General features: G+C 38.5%; 1 pseudogene across 1 annotated transcript; it reads right to left on the reverse strand.

Annotated features, from left to right (window-relative positions):
* Positions 1 to 520: 520 nt before the first annotated feature.
* LOC144971770 (arylsulfatase B-like) lies at positions 521 to 22,116 on the reverse strand (annotated as a pseudogene). The gene is made up of 15 exons (XR_013645181.1): positions 21,977 to 22,116; positions 21,024 to 21,195; positions 19,152 to 19,263; positions 17,978 to 18,029; positions 16,467 to 16,570; positions 13,579 to 13,685; positions 13,121 to 13,185; positions 10,197 to 10,298; positions 8,133 to 8,196; positions 7,274 to 7,371; positions 6,510 to 6,646; positions 5,837 to 5,898; positions 4,321 to 4,447; positions 2,195 to 2,373; positions 521 to 2,046 (listed from the first exon to the last, which is right to left on the reverse strand). The product of XR_013645181.1 is annotated as an arylsulfatase B-like (transcript).
* Positions 22,117 to 22,372: the final 256 nt, after the last annotated feature.

Below are 22,372 nucleotides of genomic sequence, written 5' to 3' on the forward strand. Positions count from 1 at the left end.
ACACAAAGAAGAAAGTGGGACTACTACCGTCAATAGATTTTCGAGATCATTTTACTCGTTGACACGACGTGCTATAACATTTTCTGTTGTCTGTCTGGATTTTAAATGATGAATAACTGTTTTATTGTTTTCGTTATTGGCTGAAGACGGGTTTTGAGTCCGACTCGTTGCGTGTTTTTTTTTTGGGTATATTTTACTCTTTTCGAAGGATATTATGTTAATATTTGTTTATCTCTTTGAATTTTATGGTTCGAAGCTTTTTGACAAGTAAAAGATAATTTGAATCGATTGAAATTTGAGGCAAAACTTTTCTAAGCAAAATCAAAATAAAGAAATGTTGTTTTTTTTTTGTTTTTTTTTTGTTTGTTTTTTTTTTTTTTTTGCTAAATGGGGCAGTCTTGAGATAAAGTGGAGAGCCGTTGGAGGCTGTCTGAGTCTTGGCATTGCGAAGAAAATCTGACAAATTTGTGAAAGAAAATGGAAGAGTTTGGGTACGAAAAATAGGGAAAGGGGTTGAACAGCGTTATAATGTATACTTTAATGACATTGAATATAATAAAAAAAACAATAGAATAGAATAGAAGGTATCGACGTCGCTTGATTAGGCCACTGGCCTATCGCCGAGCCTTTCCAGTCACTGAATGTCTTGTTCACAACTGATCTAATGCATTTCCCTACCTGATCTTGTGATCAGGGGCTAGCCTACACTACACTATTTCTACTGATCTTTTGATAATAGCTATTTTGGGTGGGAGGCACTTCTACACTATGCATATAATTTTCCATCACAGCATCTAATCTATTCTTGAAAGCATTGACGCTCGGCGCTTCAACGACATTTGCTGGCAATAAAAGAATATGATATAAACTCAACGTCTGATAACCTAAAGTGTTATGGACACATTGTTGTAATGGAAATAATAACCACTGCAAAATATTGTCCATTACAACATGTTAAATCAAGCCCATGATTTAGCTCTGTTTGTTGTTTTAAGGGTTTTACGGCCCTTGGGACACATTTAGGTCATATCAGCGCCAGTAAAAGGAAGCAAATAGAATATTCAAAATATTCTAGATTTTCAATCAAATCACCCAAGAAAAAGTAAGACAAAGGAAATTGGGTTCAAATATGGAACAGATGCAGATTCCAAGAGCACACTATCAATGTACTTAGTTTGAGATCACCTTAAAGTCTCGTTCAGACACAAGCATAGGATCCCACTGAGAGGAACACACTCAAATGTTTTTTAGAATAAATAACTAAAATACATAAGAAAGAGATGATTTACAAGGGAAAAAATATCATCTCCCAAAACATACATTTGACTGTTTCCCTCCTATTCAAGGACTCAAGCCATGGCTGGGACAAAACTATGTAATCCCATTCCAAGACGAAAACAGAAAGCAACTCGGAAAACAGATATAAGGGGCTAGAAGACATAGTGTGACCTCCTGCCCACCATTGGAGGTCAGGAACCGCACCCAGGATTGCGTTCTGTTACCAGACCTGTAAATATGTGCACGTTGTATATATAAAAAAGAGTCTTTATATAGCGCAATATCCACTAAACGTGCCCAAAGCGCTTTACTCGGTGTCCCTGACCAACAGCGACACATAACATATAGAACGAGAGATGACGCCTTTAGACGATATTACAATTATTTTCCGACAAAGACAACGCTGTTAATGGCCAGGTACTCATTTTACACCTGATGACGGTGAGAGAATGTGAGTCAAGAGCCTTTTCCAAGGACTCAACTATGCGCCAAGCGAATCTGAAAGCGAGTGTCATAACACTAGACCACATAGCCGCACAATAAATCTACAACAAAACAATAAATCTACTTTAAAACGTCAAATGTCTTGGTCCTTTTAACACCACCCAGGCGACCAAGCACCTTCATAATGGTTTGGATCCGAACTAGGATCGGGCAAAGGAAAGTTGGCAGGAATCGACCTTTTACGGTGTTCTTGTAAACTGGACTCCAATCGCTTTACGATGTCAGGGTGTTTGTCGTACAAGTTGATATGCTCGTTAGGGTCATCTGGTGAGATAAATTATATAGTATGAGACCGCGATAAAAGATACGACAAAAGAGAGATTTATCCCAGTATATATGCTATGCGAAGAAGAAGAAGAAGAAGAAGAAGAAGAAGAAGAAGAAGAAGAAGAAGAAGGATTTATTTATTTACCTTTCAGATTAAATAAAGCTTTGTAGTTTTCAAGGGAACGCATTGACTCTGGGATCTGCACTGCGTCGGCTTGCTCCACTCTGTCTACAACATTGCCCCATCTATCGTGGTATTGTGATGGCTCGTACCAATCCGGGAAAAGGCCAGGGAATCCATCTATCAACTTGTAATCTCCAATACTGAAAGAAGATTTTCTCAATATTTCAAAAATGTTAATCAGGCTAGTTGAGAGCGTTAGAGGGAGAGGGTGGGTTGCGGGGAGGGGGAAAGGGGGGGGGGGGCGAGAACAACATTTTATTTTATTTGCTACAATGTACCGAGCACTCTCCATTAACCAAGTTTGAATTAAAGTAATAATTCAATTTCATTTATAAAAAGAGCAATTTGTGTATTAATGAATGGATGATTAAATGAATAAATGAATGAATAGATAAATATATGATTGAATAAATTAACTGATTATCAAATACTGTCAATTGAAGGCAACATTTCAATACGAAAGAGAAAAACATTATATAAAATAATAATCGTCTAAGTTTATTTCTTCACTTATGTTGATGGGTAACTAGGATTGATACTGAAGAAGTAAATTAAAAACTCTGTGATAGGCCAAAACGCACTGTCTTGAAAGAGTAAAACAATGATCTCTAAGTTAATGTCCAGCTGTATGTTTGAGGGGTCGAAGGGTCCTACGGCGCTTGCGGCGCTTCTAGCTCATTCCAGCGCCATTAAAAGGGAAGAAATTGGGATAGTCAAAAAAGTTATAGATTTACTGTTTAAAGCACACAAGAGGAAGTAATTCAAAGAGGAACGGTTCAATTGGGGAACAGGTGTAGATTCATTGAGAACACCATCAATGTACTTTGTTTGAGATCACTAAGAGTCTCATCCACACACAAGCACGGGATCCCACTAAGGGGAATAATCAGTTGTTGCAGACCATAATATGTTTAAACAAAACAAAATGTAACAGTAACAGTACATAACAGAGATGTGATTTACAAGGAAAAAGTATCATCTCCTGAACTATAACATTTAACTGTTTTCCTCCTTGTCAAGGACTCCGGCCAGGGTTAGAAAAAAACAAAGTAATCCCGTTACAGAAAGCAACTCGAAAAACAAATAATATATAGGGGATAGAAGACACAACGTGACCTCCTGCCCAGCATTGGAATCTATAAGGCTTCAAAATCATGAAAATTGATTAAATTATCTTTGTAAAGATTACTATGTGCGGCTATGTGGTCTAGTGGTATAACTTCGCTTTCGGATCGAATAGTCCTGGGTTCGATCCTCGCTCGGCGCATCGTTGAGGTCTTCTCTCACTTGACTCAGGTGTAAAATGAGTACATGACCGTTAACAGCGTTGTCTTTGTCCGAAAAAAAATTGTAATACCAGGCGTCATTCATGCCGTCCTAAATGTTAAATTATGTTGTTGTTGGCCAGGAGGGATCCCTTGTAAAGCGCTTTTTTGCACGTTTAGTGGATATTGCTCTATTTAAAATCTCAGTTTACTGATTTGAAGTTTAAAGGTGAACAATAAAGAAGATTTTAGAAAATATATAAACTGGGCAGGCCTGATATTTCATGATATGTTTCAACATTTTTGTATTGGTCAATACTGCCGTACTCTGGAAAAACACATATTAAAAAGTTTGAGCCAGAAAACTCGTCCTTCAAATACCAATCAATTTAAATTGCTCTCATCTTGGCAAAAACTCTAAAACCCGGGACTTTGGCGAAGAAAAGTTTGTGATGAATTGGTAGTAGATTTCCATGACAACACTGAGATAAAAACAGTTTTGTGTTGTCAGACTTGTAAATCATTTTTTAAAGTAGTCCATGGAGTTTATCCCGCTTTCTATAGCGTGAAACGGACCACAGCAGTTACTTGCTATCCTTTGGATAGGACGCTATCTTATCGCAAAGTACTTTCCGTCAGATCTAATAGACCCAGCTACCTAATCACTTTTGGGTGTATAAAAGTGGGGATGGAGGGGGGGGGGGGCAGAACAAAATCTCAACTTCATCCGGGATTGAACTCGGTTTCTTTACGTGTGAGGCTAGTGCTCTACCTAATGAGCTATCGAGACCCCAAAATATTAAGTACTCGTCGGATATATACCGTATGGCGGCTTTCCCCTGAACTGGAGAGACAGAGTCATCGATGTTGTAGACAACCTCCTCACGCTTGGAGGGCATAGTGAAATCAAGCAGAGACTTCCACTGACTCACTCCGTCCTGGTCTGTTGCTGTTGGGATGAGAAGTTATTTTTGTATGGGAAGAGATAAGGAATGAAAAAGTTGAGCATTTATATAGATAATATGCGCTTGGCTGAGAAGCTCATAACATTGCCATCCGGAAGTAAAACGGAGTAACACACAAAACACTGTGTAACCATGAACTTTCATAGTCTGGACGATACAGTTTAGTGAGAATTACTCATAAACGCGGATGGCAAAAAACAATAACAAAGACCTGAGTGACGTCAACTTCGAACTATCTATAGAGTGATATTCACTAAATCAATGTGCTCAAAGAGCTTTTCTGGGAGTCCCAAGCAAAGACCTGCCTATTACTACAAAACATTCGTAGAATTACGAAATTTTGGCTCCAATTTCAGAACTTCAAGAGCGTCTCAGTCTTTGAAAGTCATTGAAAATTAAATTTAATTTCAGAGAGCGCAATTTAAAGAATTTTGAAGTTTTTATTTCACCATTGTGAGGGCAAATTGTTAATCTGTAGAGTTAACTATAGCGACTACAATTTTTGTCTCCTAAAAACTACGAATTTTAATCATTTTCAATTAGATATTTCTGCATGCAATTAGCAACAGATAACATGTAGGACGAGACATACCAACTGTAAAGTGATAATATATTTTTTTTTTATTTGACAGAGGCAGCGCTGTCACCGACTAAGTGCTCATTTTACACCTGAGTACTGTGAGAGAATGTGAGTTAAGAGCCTTTTCCCAAGAATTCAACAGTAACTGTGTTCTACCAGATCAGGACATGGGGATCGGAAGGTGAGGGTCAAACCAGAGAACCACGAAGCCGCGTGGAATTTAGAGCTGGTAAGATCATTTTTGACATGACATGACCATAGTGTCAGAAACATGTAACATTATGTAAGTATGTTTTAAATTATCCCGTGGGATCCGGACAGCTCATACCATTGCCCTCTTGGTTAAAATGGGGAAGATGTATGAATTTGCGCTCAAATCGAATACATTGTAAAAGCATTGCTAGCATTGCCCTCTTGGTTAAAATGGGTGAGATGTATGAATTTGGGCTAAAATCGAATACATTGTCTGTGAAATGTTATGACTAACGCTTACTATTTTACAAACAACATTGAATAAAAAAGGGTCGGTAATCATTTCTGATTCACTTGCACTTAATGGGTTCGGATTCCTAGGCTACCTATTATACCATGTCAATTTCCGTGTCAATTAGAATGCTGCTTATAGTAATGATAACAATATTGATATTGATGATAATAATGGTGATGACGACGACGACGACGACGACGATGATGATGATGATGATGATGATGATGATGATGATGATGATGATGATGATGATGATGATGATGATGATGATGATGATAAGAAAAAGTTGGATGACCATTGCCTTACCGTTGTATGTAGCTCCTGCCGCCTCTGCAAGTGTTGGAAACCAGTCGACGATGTGCATCAATCTGTGTTGGAAAAAGTAATATTAGCATAGATACTCAAAATGGTAAAGGTATTTGTCTCGACAAATCGGAAAGATATGTTTTTTGTTATTCTGAATTTACAAGTTCAATGACAACAAGAATGAAGTCATTTTGTTCAGGAAAAAGGGCAAAAACTGTCATGATGGAGGGCATTATGATTCATGGCCTAAATATATCCTATCGTCAATAAAGATCATTCATCCTCACTCTTTTAAGCCTCGAAATCATAAAAATATGCCCATGTATCCTGCCGCTAAAATATCCTTCAAAGCCCTTCGGCCCATGGAGCCGGAGCTTATCCCGGTTTCTACAGCGTGAAACGGAAAATAACAATTGCTTGCTATCCTTTGGATAGGACGCTAGTTTATCGCAGAGTACTAACTGACTTCGCTACTCATTCACTGCTAGGTGAACAGATGGGTCAGAAAAAAATCTCGATTGCACCCGGAATCGATCTCGGTCCCTTTGCATGTGAAGCGAGTGCTCTACCAACTGAGTTATCGGGACCGCCACTGCTAAAATTATATGCCACCTGATAATTCAATAATATAATGTAACCTATGGGCAGACACTCCTCCTCTTGCCACGCTCACCCGTCATATTTGACTCCTGTCTCGTTGAACATGGGTCCATGAACAAAAGCTGCTGCCCTGGTACCGCCTTCAAATATGCTGAGCTTGCTGCCCCTTAGAGGATAATTGCTGCCTGCGAACGGCACCATCCCTCCATTCTGAAATGTATAATATTTCAAAATAATTGGAAAAGAGACTAAAATTAAAGGTATATTGTTAAATTCAAAAATAAACAAACGATATGGTAAAGCACTTTACATGCATGATCTCACTCGACTCAGATTTGAATGAGTATTGGTAATAAGTACTTTAAGATATTCCAAGAGCACTTGTAAAATAAATGTATCTAACAGGCAACAAATGGTATTATGTCGGGGCGAACCAGAATTTATAAAGTCAAACTACCATTCCTTGTACATATAGTATGAAGTTGACGTCACTCAGGTCGTTGTTATTGCTTTTTGCCACCCACCTTTATGAGTAATTCTCATTAAACTGTAACCAGTCTATAAACGTTTACACATAGTTTTGTGTGTTGGTCCGTTATACTTCCGGATTGCAATGTTGTGAGTTTCTTAGCAAAACGCACACTATCTATAGATAGAACGAAGTTCACGTCACTCATGTCTTTGTTATTGCTTTTTGCCATCCACCTTTAAGGGTAATTCTCACTAAATGGTATGAACCCGACTATAAATGTTTGGTTTTGTGTGTTGGTCCGTTATACTTCTGGATGGTATTGTTGTGAGTTTTTTTTTAGCCAAACGCACACTATCTATACTTACATCAACAGAAAATACAATGAGTGTCTTGTCATACAACCCTTTCGTCTTGAGAGAAGTCACCAAGTCCCCTACGGCATCATCTAGATCGGTCACCATGCCTTGTGGACCAAGAGATAGAGAAAAATAATATTATTATAACTCTGGAAAGGAGATTTAATTCCTCTCTCTGAAAAAAATACAAACCAACTTTTGTTGTTGAAATTTTGGCCAGAAAACTTGTCTTTCAAAATATCAATAGATTAAACTGGCCTTCCGCTTGTCAAAAACTCTCAAATCCGGAGATTTCAGAAAGTTTTCAAAGAAATCCCAGATTTGAGAGCTTTTGCCAAGATGAGGGTCTTTTTAAGTAGTTTTTCAGAGCCATTGCGCTCCTAGAGCCGGAGTTTATCCCGTTTCTATAGCGTGAAACGGACAATAGCAACTACTTGCTTTTCTATGGTTAGGACTCTAGTCTATCGCAAAGTACTTTCCGCCAAATCTAATAGACTCAGCTGAGTGGACAGGGAGGTCAGAAAAAATCTTGACTGCACACGGAATCGATCTTGGTCCTTTTGCTTGTGAAGCGAGTGCTCTATCAACTGAACTATCAGGACCCCCCGATGGCCATTTTAAACGATCGATATTTGAAGGATACGTTTTCTTGCCAAAATTTTCAATACGTGTTTTTGTTTTTCAGAGTACGACAGAGAAATAACTCAATGTGACCAAAGTAAAATGAATGAATGACTCACCATTTTGAATTTTCCTCTTTTTGTCTTGCACATCTGGGTACAAGTCCGAATATTTTCAATACGGTTTGTTTCAAGTACGACAGAGAAATAACTCAATGTGACCAAAGTAAAATGAATGAATGACTCACCATTATGAATTTTCCTCTTTTTGTCTTGCACATCTGGGTACAAGTCCGAATATTTTTCTGGTACCTTAATGATACATAGTATACGTATATTTAATTTTGATAACGGTCAAGCGCAAATTTTAAATATTAAAAATGGTGGTTTGATACTTTGGAGAGAAGACATTTAAGCAATAAAACCGTTGTGCAGGTCTGACATCCGAACCCAGTTATGGGCCTACTTTAACATTGTTTTAATGTTGTTTTTTTTTAGATCTCCATTAAAATAATGAGCCCATAAGGAATTGGGTTATTAGGCTTGGAAATATGTGCATGTCGAATAAAACCTAATATCAATAAAGGATATTAATGTGTAAATACTGACGTGTACAGGCCTCATTGCCAACAGAATTATGACTTTTTTGTTTAACAATTATGTAATGAAAATTATGTTGCGCTGGTTACAGAGTAATTTATTACAACCATGAGCCCTCAACATTTGGATGATCAGACCTGCAAATGGGTGCATGTCGGTCAGGATCACTTATCTAGTTGAATTTCAATTCACACATAGCAGACCTTTTTTTCTAATAACGAGTTTTTACAAAGCGTGATATCTGCTAAATGTGCTCAAGACAACAGCAAAAATGTACATGTAGGACAATACATTACGCCTATAAGGTGCTATCAATGTTTGTTTTGTTTTTTTTTTACAATTTTTCTGTTTGAAACTATAATCTAAACATATCAAAGTTATCCAGTTAAAATAAAAAAGAGAGAACGAAATTAAATGTTTCGAGAATCCTAGACTATCGAAGACATGCAACACCAACAGTGTCTCAGCATTACGCACGTTTCACACAACCTTTCACAACACACGCCGTAAGTTGTAGGTATTACGTAAATATCAAATGACCACCTTTTTATTAATCAGGAGCTTTTTTATCTTTTTATATAGCGCAATATCGACTAAACATGCTCAATGCGCTTTACAAAATGTCCCTGACCAACAGCAACACGTAACATTTAGAAAAAGACATGACGCTTGTTAGGCGATATTAAAAAATTGTTTCGACAGACAACGCTGTTAACGGCCAGGTAATCATTTTACACCTGAGTAAGGTGAGAGAATGTGAGTAAAGAGCCGTCTCCAAGGACTCAACTATGCGCCGAGCGAGGCTCTAACCGTAGCCATCGTTATGTAATAGCCTGATACTGAAATCCAAAAGGACTGGCAGTTTGACGTCATTATTTGGTTTTTGCACCGTCTAGTGAGTTGTTGTTAGTAGAGCTCATGGAAACAAGTTATTTCATTGGCTGAACTATTGAATACAACTCACGATTTGTTTTCTTTTGTGGCAAAAGACTGGCATTTTGACGTCATTTTTGGTCAGTATCAGGCCATAACTTTACGAAGGCCACCCTCTAACCCAGGACCTTCCGATCTGAAAGTGAGTCATACCACAAGACCACATAGACGCACGTAAACACGTAAACACCAAATGCCCAGCTTTTTATTAAACAAAGTGCTCCCAAATAATATGAAGCTATCCCTTCGTAACGTAACGCTCTTGTTTTGGCGGTTTGAGCTTTGAGCTATTTTTTTATAGCGCAAAATCCACTCAATGTGCTCAACGCGCTTTACAAGGGGTGCCTGGCCAACAACAACACGTAATATGTAGAACGAAACATGACGCCTGTTAGGCGATATTACTTTTTTTTCTGACAGAGACAACGCATTTAACGGCCAGGTACTCATTTTACACCTGAGTACGGTGAGAGAATGTGAGTAAAGAGCCTTCTCCAAGGACTCAACTATGCACCGAGCGAGGCTCGAACCCAGGACCTTCCGATCCGAAAGCGAGTGTCATACCACAAGACCACAAAGCCGCACGGTTGTTTATTCATCACAAGGAATTCATTCATATTTTGATAAGAATATCATAACACTGTACTATATATTGATTTTTACTTGAGGCAGCACGCGGCGTCTTGCCAGCGTTATCTATCATATCCAAAACATGTAAGTCTTAGTAATTTTTGAGTAGAAATTTATTTGAGGCTTGTATAATGTTTAACTACCTTTACCTCTAAAGGTTGGTGAACATTCTGGAAGGATAGATACATAAATAGAAGCTTGTTGGTATCGTGGTCGTCAATAATCTTTCGTATTCTCTCCCTGTATTGATACTGGATAGGGGATATAACGATGAGAATTCGAAGTATTGTAAAAATGAATTTTTCTTTTTTTTTTAAGATAGAAAATAAAAAATAAAGTGTACATTCAAACTTATCTAGGCCATTATTGAAGATTTTTAAAAATAGAATGACATGAAAAATGCACATTTTTATTGATATAGTTTATACATTTTTTAAATTGAGCTTTTATATAGCGCAATATCCACTAAACGTGCTCAAAGCACTTTACAAGGGGTCCCTGGCAGGCAGCAACACTTAACATGCAGGACGGGACATGACGCCTATTAGGCGATATTACAATTTTTTTTGGACATTGACAACGTTAATGGCCAGATACTCATTATACACCTGAGTACAGTGAGAGAATGTGAGTAAAAAGCCTTTTCCAAGGACTCAACTATGTGCCGAGCAGTTATCAAACCCGGAGGATAAATATTAGGAATAGATAACTAATCCAGTACAATCCATGCTTTTGCAGCCTTCGCATTGAAGATAGACACCAACAGGTGTTTAGTGTGGGGTGGTGTTTGACAGACGCCAACATTTGTGTCGTGTGGGGTGGTGTTTGTAACCTTCACATTGAAGATAGACACCAACATCTGTGTAGTGTGGGGTGATGTTTTTAACCTTCACATTGAAGATAGACACCAACATGTGTGTCGTGTGGGGTGGTGTTTGTAACCTTCACATTGAAGATAGACACCAACATGTGTGTAGTGTGGGGTGGTGTTTGTAACCTTCACATTGAAGATAGACACCAACATTTGTGTAGTGTTGGGGTGGTGATTGCAGCCTTCACGTTGAAGATAGACACCAACATGTGTGTAGTGTGGGGTGGTGTTTGCAGCCTTCACATTGAAGATAGACACCAACATGTGTGTAGTGTGGGGTGGTGTTTGCAGCCTTCGCATTGAAGATAGACACCAAAATTTGTGTAGTGTGGGGTGGTGTTTGCAGCCTTCACATTGAAGATAGGTGTGTAGTGTGGGCTGGTGTTTGCAGCCTTCGCATTGAAGATAGACACCAACATTTGTGGAGTGTGGGGTGGTGTTTGCAGCCTTCGCATTGAAGATAGACACCAAAATTTGAGTAGTGTGGGGTGGTGTTTGCAGCCTTCACTTTGAAGATAGGTGTGTAGTGTGGGGTGGTGTTTGCAGCCTTCGCATTAAAGATAGATACCAACATGTGTGTAGTGTGGGGTGGTGTTTGCAACCTTCGCATTGAAGATAGACACCAACATTTGTGTAGTGTGGGGTGGTGTTTGACAGACGCCAACATATGTGTAGTGTGGGGTGGTGTTTGCAGCCTTCGCATTGAAGATAGACACCAACATTTGTGTAGTGTGGGGTGGTGTTTGCAACCTTCGCATTGAAGATAGACACCAACATTTGTGTAGTGTGGGGTGGTGTTTGCAACCTTCGCATTGAAGATAGACACCAACATTTGTGTAGTGTGGGGTGGTGTTTGACAGACGCCAACATTTGTGTAGTGTGGGGTGGTGTTTGCAGCCTTCGCATTGAAGATAGACACCAACATTTGTGTAGTGTGGGGTGGTGTTTGCAACCTTCGCATTGAAGATAGCACCAACATTTGTGTAGTGTGGGGTGGTGTTTGACAGACGCCAACATATGTGTAGTGTGGGGTGGTGTTTGCAGCCTTCATATTGAAGATAGACACCAACATGTGTGTAGTGTGGGGTGGTGTTTTCAGCCTTCGCATTGAAGATAGACACCAACATTTGTGTAGTGTGGGGTGGTGTTTTCAGCCTTCGCATTGAAGATAGACACCAACATGTGTGTAGTGTGGGGTGGTGTTTGCAGCCTTCGCATTGAAGATAGACACCAACATTTGTGTAGTGTGGGGTGGTGTTTGACAGACACCAACATGCGTGTAGTGTGGGGTGGTGTTTGCAGCCTTCGCATTGAAGATGGACACCAACATGTGTGTAGTGTGGGGTGGTGATTGCAGCCTTCGCATTGAAGATAGACACCAACATGTGTGTAGTGTGGGGTGGCGATTGCAGCCTTCGTATTGAAGATAGACACCAACATGTGTGTAGTGTGGGGTGGTGATTGCAGCCTTTGCATTGAAGATAGACACCAACATGTGTGTAGTGTGGGGTGGTGTTCGGATAGACACCAACATTTGTCTCACTGACAAGTAATTTTTCATAACTGTCATGATTTCCAAAATTGTCTGGAAGGGAATTCGATATAATAAATAAACCAGCGATAGAATCGTGTTGGTAAAATTTGCTAAAGTATATAGTAAAATAAAGGGAGTAAAAATGACTCTTATAAAATATATAAAACAGAGTAAATGACGTTTGGGCCTTTGGCCTTCTTCAGGTAAACAAGAAAATGAAATATGTTATATTGCATAGGCATTATAGTTAAAACATTATAGGTAACAATGTATGTGTGTATGTATGTATGTCTGAGAGAGAGAGAGAGAGTGTGTTCGTGCAAGGGAAGGGGATAGAGAGAGAGAGAGAGAGAGAGAGAGAGAGAGAGAGAGAGAGAGAGAGAGAGAGAAATGAGAGAGAGAGAGAGGTATTATTAAAGATTACATTTTATTCCCTTTATTTTAATATACATTTTATTGACTCATTTAGGCATCTCTAGATTTTGGTTATTTTGCTAAATTAGGTAAATAAACTCTCTCAAATGTCGGAAAGGAGTTCAAAAATGTAATCATACATCCAAAGCCGTAATGAAATAGTTATATTCGTCATTTAATTTGTCATTGTAAATACATGATATTGTTATTGAAAACCCAAGTCATTGCTTAAGGTACGACTTAAAACAGCATACCGTAGAGTAGTTGCCTGCTCCAGATCTTTCTACCTTCTCGTTGTCACGGAAATCAAAGCCCCCATCTGGAAGATGAAGACAACAATTTATAGGTTTTATCATCATGGCGTTTTGGCAACAATCTATTTGCTCCTATGTAATATCAAGGTTGGTTCATATTATCTTAGGGATGAATTTATCTCGTCAATGTTATTTTTCGTTTCATCAATAATTTTAAGTTCCTACAATATAAACAAACTACCCAAACAATTTTGATCAAGTCGGAAAAACAGGCCTCAGGATAACAAACTGATTGATTGATTGATCAATGGATTGATTGGTTGATGGACTGATAATTGGTTTAAATTGATTGATTGACTGACTCTTTGAATGATTGAATTATTGATTAATGTATTGATTGACTGGTTAATTCGTTTGGACTGATTGACGGACTGTTTGATTGATTGTCATTCTCACACCTGTCGTCTTGTTGTAGTAGTCCTATATGGCTGTGTAAAAGCCGTAAAAGGAATCGAACCCACGATTGTTTGGTGTACAGTCCTTGTTGCAGAATCCCAGGTGCCATCTAGGAATAACAAGGTTTAATCACTTACTACACATTTACACCGTAACCTTCGTAAACTCATAGCCTGACACTGATTTTAAAAATACGTCAAAATACACAAGACCAGACCACCAAAAGAAGGCAGCAGCTTCTCAAGATCGACCCAATCCGCAAATTCTTTACCGCACTCGTGCACCATCGCAAACCCACCCGGAAGCTTCTTCACAACACACCGTTCAACTAGATGCTCTGCGGTTTCCGGTTCGTTCCCACAACGGGTACGTGTTGGACAGATCGAAAGTCCCCCACCAAAAGTAGGCAAATTGTGAGTTGCATTCAATAGTGCAACCAATGGGATGGTTTTTGTTTCCTTGGTGCAGAAACCTATAAATGACGTTAACATACATTCCTAGAGTCAGGCTACAAGTTAATGGTTACAATCCTAAGTACAAGCAGTTGATATAAAGATCTAAGAAAACCTTTCAAATCTCGGACATCGCGAAGTCCCAGGTTTGAGAGTTTTTGCCAATATGAGATCGATATTTAATGGACGAGTTTTCTGGCCAAAATATTGAATGGGCTACGTGTTTTTGTTTTTTTTTTCCAGAGCACGGCAGAATATTCGCTTAACTTTCTATTTTCTCATTCTCCCTCTCTTTCTCTCTCTCTCTCTCTCTCTCTCTCTCTCTCTCTCTCTCTCTCTCTCTAAAATATATATATATATATATATATATATATATATATATATAATATATATATATATATATATACAAAAACCATGAAATAAAAGTGCTCAACTTTTTGGTAAAAGTGGCCATTTATAAAATATTTCATGTATAATCATGATCAACTTCTACAATATTGTTTCGATAATTATCTATCTATCTCTTTCACGCGCGCGCGCGCACACACACACACACACACACATACACACACAAACACACACACACACACACAAATTCCATGTCCCGATTCGGAAGAAATTTTTTTTTTTAATAAAGCAATATTGAGTGTGACCAGTGACTACATGTGTAACAACGGTAGCGTAGATTGCATCGCGTCTATCTTGTGACCATGCTGAGGTGCCGTAACTCTCGGATCTTTGGTTCGACTCCCCAATGCTACAAAAGTTTCTATTCTCTATTGTCTCTTGGCATGCCACTTTCTATTCACTTTATTTCTTTTTTATTAGGTGTAGGGGCAGCGTGGCTTAGCGGTACGGTCCTTGCTTCGTACCCGAAAAGTACCGAGTTCGATCACCCGCCGCTGCCCTGTGTGGCCTTGAGCAAGTCACCTCGCCCTAGCTCAATATGCGGCGCTGCACTGCGGCTGACGCCTGGGTTATTGTCTTCCCTTGGAATAGACTCTAGAGACAAATTTCCCCTATTGGATGAATAAAGGGAATTTTATTTTGTAACAATGACAAGGGGTATGTAGTACAACATAGCGGTATGTCTTTGCTTCGTACCCAAAAGGTACTGAGTTCGTCTTCCCGTCGCACTGTGTGGCTAGGTCATTTATCGGCACTGCACTTATGTTATTACTATCATTTCGTCTCCCCGTCGCATTGTGTGGCCTTGAGCAGGTCGTCCTAGCTCACTTATCGGCACTACACTTATGTTATTATTATCATTATATTTTCACGCATGTCACAAGCATTATATCAGAACGGGTTGATAAAAATCAAGTTATCTTTGGAAGAATATACAACACATATCCCGTGATATATTCAGATACAATTACGATAGCTGACAACTATACTTTAAATCTGCTTTAAGCATATCGATTTTTTAAACTTTAAAAAATTACTTGAGCTTTTGTATAGCGCATTATCCACCAAACATGCTCAAAGCGCTGTACAATGGGTCCCACGCCAACAACATACGTAGGACAAGACATGGCGCCTGTTGGGTGATATCACAATTCTTTTTTCCGACAGAGACAACGCTGTTAACGACCAGGTACTCATTTTACACCCGAGAGAATGTGAGTCAAGAGCCTTTTTCCAATGTGTCAATTTTGCGCCGCTCAGAGCTGGACTCGATCCTTGGACCTTCCGCCCGATCCGAAGGCATGTGTTATATACTAGAACACATAGTTGCATTTCATTATCAGGATTACTTATGTTGCGGCTCTGACTGCTGCCAATGTTTAGGAATTAAGGGTTTTCATTTTTGTTTGTTTATTTATTTGTTTGTTTGGGGTTTTATGTTTATTTTATTGAATATGAACCAAAGTGTAGATGATTAATTGGAATTCAATTTTCCTTTTTTTTTATTCATACAACAGTAGGCTTGCTCTGCACACGAACAATCAGAGCGAACAATCAATCCTACTTTCTTGCCTACAAGCTGTATGACGTATAATATACGATTCTTACACTCTTGCTTTTTGGAATTCCGGAAATGTTCCGAGCCGCTTTTGCGTTGAAAGTATGAAGGCTGGAACCGTACCTGCCATTGCGTATTAGAGAGCTTGATGTTACCAGCACAAATAGCGGAATTAATCACCGTCCTTACAACGCCCACTTCTGAGCAAGAGCTTAGCTAGTCAGAGATTAGAAAACGTCCATTTATTTTAGTCACTTGCTCCGCTTAGGCTTAAGACTATCAAGTCATTTACTAGACTAGTAAATAACTAAGTCTAGTCCGCTTACATAAAATTGGGCCCTGGTAAAAACAGTTTGTCCCTTGGAACAATCCTATTCTTACTTTCGTGCCTACAATGTCTGTAGCGTATCCAGCATCTTTCAACACATCTGACAAAAACACTGCCCCTTGCGACAATCCTATTCGTACTTACTTGCCCACAATGTGTGTAGCGTATCCAGCAGCTTTCAACACATCTGACAAAAACAATCTGTCCCTTGGAACACACGTAGCCTGGTCATTTAAGATGGCATAGTGCTAGATGAAAAATAATTCCAATAAATAGTGATGAATTTGTGCTTTAAGACCTTAATAGGCAAGTAGGTCAAAACATAAAAAATTTGAGCTTTTATATATAGCAAAATATCAACTAAATGTTGTTATAGTGCTTTACGATGAGTCCCAAACTACAACAACAAAGAACAAGTAGAGCGCAAGGATCTATTTATGGGGACGAGCTAACCTATTTTACTATAAGCTCGAGTCATTGGTCACATTGCAAAATGTGCTCAAAATGACCTACATTGAATAAAGCGTCCTTCAAACCCAACATCACAATAGGTCATTTTGTTCAGCTTGACCAATGGGCATGTTTATAGCTTTCACAATCAAATCGGCGTGTTTACATCCGATCGTTGGACAACATAAAATCATGTGACCGATGCCTGGGTTGAACGAAAACCTGCATATTAATGTTATGCGTTGGGTAAAATACTCACAATTACACCAGCCGGATATAACGTATTAACACACAAAACTGTGTATAATCTTAACCGTTTATAGTCTGTTGATATGATCTTGAATTGCCTCAATTTTTTACGACGGAGAAAAATCTTTCTTACCAGCCAGGCATTCGTGTTTCTTTAGAGTAAGGTGAGAAAATGTGAGAAAAGCAGCTTCCTAGAGGTCTCATCTTTGCCTCGCCCCACAGCGAGACTCGAACCTTCGACCTTGAGGTCACAAACCGAAAACTAAACCTACAGTCTTTACAAAAATCTTGTGCAAAGAGCTTGATACATTTATCGGAGGTCTCGTCCAGGCCAGAGGCTTTTTTCTCATTGAACTCCTACATCAGCTGTAGAACTCCTTTCTTAGAGATCATAATTTTATCCTAAAAGATCTGAACAGTGACTTTAGTTTCATACAATTTTTTTTCAGATCTTTATCTGACACGAGTGCCTGCTCATTAATTTTTAAATTTGACAATTGTATCCATTTGTTTTGACCAAAATTTAATCTGTCATTGCTTTGTACCCCCAAAAGGTACCTCGTTGTGTGGCCTTGAGCAAGCCACATCGTCCTAGCACACTTTACGACGCTGCACTGCGGCTGACGCTCGTGTTATTCCAGTCTTCCCTTGGAATAGACCCTAAAGAAAAAATTTCCCCCTTGAGGAGAAATAAAGGGAATTTATTAAATTTATTTATTATTATTACACCAGTGCCTGCTCATTAACTTTTCAATTTAATTTGATAATTGTATCCATTTGTTTTGACCAAAATGTAATCTGCTATTGTGTTAGCAAAACAACTTTAAACCCGATTCTTCTTAAAAGCCCTTCGAAGAAAAAAATATGTACCCTTTATTTGTTGTTTAACCAATAAGCCTCGATATTTGTTTCGTTTGTTTTTGTGGGGTTTTTTTCTTTCAAATCACCCCACGTACCTGCATTCCAAGCCTGAATGGATACACGCCCGTCATCAAGGCAGCACGTGACCTGGGGATAAACGACAAAATGCATTGCGATAGTCTGGCAAAACATTTGTCACCCATTGTCCCAAAACGGTATTACAATATTATTAGGTGATGAAAATAGAATTCATTGCTAAGAATATGAAACTTGCAGTTATTTTATGTTCATCATTCTGGAGAATAAATAGATCATATTAATTGTTTGTTTGTTTGGGTTTGTTTTTGTTTTTTTGTTTTTTTTTTTGTTTTGTATTGTTTTGGTTTGTTTAGTTTTTTAATTTTTTTTCTTCATTTTAGTAGAAAAATATTTTACTATAGATTTCAAAACGACCCTTATAGAATGCATAAAGTTGACGTCAATCGGTTATTTGTTGCTGGTTTTAGACCATCAGTTGAGTGAATAGCTATTGCTAAAGTTCCTTCTAACAGAATACAGTTTTTTTTTCTGTATTTCCGTTTGAATTGGTGAGTAATTTACCTAAACGTATAACATTTATAAAAGTCTTAGATCAGAAACTTGAAAGAATCCCCATGATTCATTACACCATAATACGGTATACAAAAAAGCCACAGATCAACGTGCACATATTTGCAGGACTGATAACCAACCAAAGACAAATATGGGCTTAAATTCAGGTTGCAATAGAATAGATTTGGCTTTGATTTGAGAGTATTTCCATTACAACAACGAGCCCATAACAATCTGGGTTCTCAGACCTGTAAACAAGTTCACGTCGTGTCAACTCAGAATGAGAATTTTTGGCAAGTTCAAAGACTTTTCAATTGATTGATGGGGTTCCTATAGCTCATTTGGTAGAGCACTCGCTTCACACGCAAAGGGACCGAGGTCCGTCCCGGGTAGTTAGATCTGTTCGATCTGGCGGACAGTAATTTCCTATAAACTATTATCATATTCAAAGGGTAGCAAGCAATTGCTATAGTCCGTTTCACGCTATAGAAACCCGAATAAACCCTGGCTCCATGAGCCAAATGGCTCTGAAGGACGACTACTCGATTGATACTTGATGTATAAACGTTTATAGATTGATACTTGAATTAAAAGTTGTCTGGCAAAACTGATTAAAACAATATGTTGCTTGATTAGACCACGATAAAACACGCTATCATATTATAATTGAGTACTCACGGGGAACACAGTGGTTGGACGTAGGATTGATTGAGAATGACCCCTGACCTCGCCAGACCATCGATGTGTGGAGAGATTATTTCAGGGTTGTTAAAGCCGATATCATTCCATCCTGAAAAATAATTATCGTGATCAACAGCAGGATGAGGATGATGATGAAGACGACGATGACGACGACGACGACGATGATGATGTTGATATGATGATGATGATGATGATGATGATGATGATGATGATGATGATGATGATGATGATGATGATGATAATATTTGTTCAATGCATCATTAACAGCTCCATTCATTTCCCGCAGTTAATCATTATGTGACGAAATTTTCATGTTAATAAAATGTTCTATTGCATGCAATACTTAGTTAAACGCCCCTTTTGTATAAGAGAGCCGTAATCGCGATATCAGAGTTATTGAAGCTCTCTAACGAAAACGCTATGGTTTTTAGCAATAAGAAGATTTTAAAAATGAGCAAAATTGTGAAGTGGTAGTAAAATTCCGTGAAGTCCCAGTTTTGAGAAAGTTTGACAAGATAAGTGTCATTTTAATCGATCGATATTTGAAAACGAGAATAAGAATACTCAAATGTTATGTCCACTCAGCACTTCTCTACGGCTTAGAAACATGGACCTTGAACAAACAAATAGAGCAAAGAATTGAGGCCTTTGAAATGTGGACTTTCCGTCGCCTTGGAAAAATCAGTTGGAAAGAAAAGAAAACAAATCAAGAAGTCTGTGACATCCTTGATATCAGACCGACCCTAATGAAAGTAATAAAAACAAGAAAACTAAGGTATTTTGGACACCTAAGACGCCATCAAACTGTCAACAAGGACATTCTTGAGGGTAGAGTTGAGGGGAAAAGAGGAAGAGGCAGGCCAGCAAGAATTTGGATAGATGATGTGAGGACATGGACAGGATTGTCGGCAGCCGAATGCAGTCAGCAAGCCGTCAACAGGGAAGATTGGCGTGTCATTTCAAGTCGACCTCAACCCATGAGATGACACTGGAAGAAGAAGAAGAAGATTTGAAGGAGTTTTCTGGCCAAAATTCAAATTGCGTGTTTTTGTTGTTTGCTTGTTTGTTTGTTTTTTTTTTGTTTTTTTTTTTTTTTTTTTTTTTTTTTTTTTTGTTGGTGGGTTTTTTTTTGGGTTTTATTTTTTTTTTTTTTTTTTTTTTTTTTTTTTTTTTTGGGGGGGGGGGGGGGGGGGGGGGGTTTCCAGAGTATAGCTGCTACTGATGTTACTGCTGGCGGGGGTTTTGGTTGAAGAGCAGCTCACCATGATTAATAATAAAATATCAGCCAAGATTAAAATATATTATATTTGTCTTGGCTGATATTTCATTATTATAAATAATCATAATGTTTCGTGCCTCGTTGCTACGCCTTGGTTCTGCTTGGGGTTGGTTTGATTGAGGACTAATAAGTTATGATTTATAATAATTCGATAAATATTTCCCCAAGTCATCAACCAAGATAAAGACAATATTTAGTGCCTTTGTTCTGCCTGTGATGGTTTTGGTTGAGGGGTACAATGTAATGATCATAATAATTAATATTATAACATACCTAGTCAACGACTTGTGGGAAGTTTTAAAAAGGCTTTGAGAAAATCGTCTTTTCCTCCAAGACAAGCCTTGGAACAATTCCTTATGCAATACCGTCGCTAACCTTTAGCTTCTGGTTCGTCACCAAGTGAATTGCTTCATGGACGTCAAATTCGTACATTGATCGGCACACTTCGCCCATTATCCACGGCTAAAATAAAGACAATATTTGATGCCTTGTTCCTACTTCATGGTTCTGCTTGTGGTGGTTTTAGTTGAGGGGTGGGTAATGTGTAATAATTTATAATAATTGCTTACCCAAGTCATCAGCCAAGATAAAGACAATGTTTGGTGCCTTCTTGCTGCTGTTTGGTTCTGATGTTGCTGTTTGTGGAAAACTCAGGAGTTGAAGGACAACAATGGGAATGGCGAGAAACACGCTTGCCATATTCCACGAAAAACAAAGGGGTGATGACGGGCTGGACATTTTCTGAGGAAAACATGAGATAGTAATATTATTGTTGGGGGTTTTAACAATTCTGCCGCACTCTTGAAAAATACATATTCAAAATTTTGGCCAGAAAACTCGTCCTTCAAATATCGATATATTTAAATGACCGTCGTCTTAACAAAAACGTTTAAACCTGGGAATTCGCGCGCAGACCCCAGGATTAAAACTTTTTGCTAACAAGAGGGTCGTTTAAATCGATCGATATTTGAAGGACGAGTTTTCTGGCCAATTTTCTAAAAATGTGTTTTTCCAGAGCACGGCAGAATTTTAGTAAAATCATACTTTGACGACGACGCACCCTAGATTCTGTTCACAACAAGGAATTTACCCAATTCGTTTAATTCTATGGTTCACAAAGAGAGATTAGTGTTATTCGTTGCCATAATATAATATACTTGAGTGTATCGGGGGTTTTTTTTCCATTGTATAAATATATGTAACACCGATAGTTCAGTTGGTATAGCACTCCACACGCAAAGGGACCGAGATCGATCCCGAGCGCAGTCGAGATTTTTCTTTTTCTGCCCCCCCCCCCCCCCTCATGTCCACTCAGCGGTGATTGGATAGCTGGGTTATTAGATCTGGCGGAAAGTACTTTGTCCTGTCCAAATATTAGTAAGCAATTGTTAATGTCCGTTCCGCGCTATAGAAACCGGATTAAACTCCGGCTCCACGGGCTCAAAGGCGTTCAAACACGACCATTATATTCGGTTCGATTCGGTTAATATAATATGCATGTATGTAAGTAGTATCTACAAACCTGAAATGGCGTAAATAAATTATAACTTGACTGAAGTTTTGATGTCACATAATCCAATGGAAAATATCAGTCACAGACAAGCTAACTAACAAAAAATCCTCTTTTCTACCTTTCTTTATCGATTCTACTCAGTCAGCAATGTTACAGTTACACTAAGGTCTCTTTAAAAGCAAGTCGTTTTAGATAACATTCTCTTATGATTTGTTTATCAAATCACTCCGCCCCTTACCTACCGTCACCCTAAGGTTTATGACAGATGGCAACAAACAAAAAATGACTCTGTAAAAGCAAGTAACTTAAGATAATATTCTATAATGATTTGTATAAATCAAATCACTTAATGATATGCCCTATCTACCTAAAGAGGTCTTAGGTACTACCTATCATCGTTATCGG

This window comes from Berghia stephanieae, chromosome 4 (genome assembly GCF_034508935.2).
Source record: "Berghia stephanieae isolate SIO BIC M18660-M18661 chromosome 4, UCSD_Bste_1.3, whole genome shotgun sequence".
Lineage (NCBI taxonomy): Eukaryota > Metazoa > Mollusca > Gastropoda > Nudibranchia > Aeolidiidae > Berghia > Berghia stephanieae.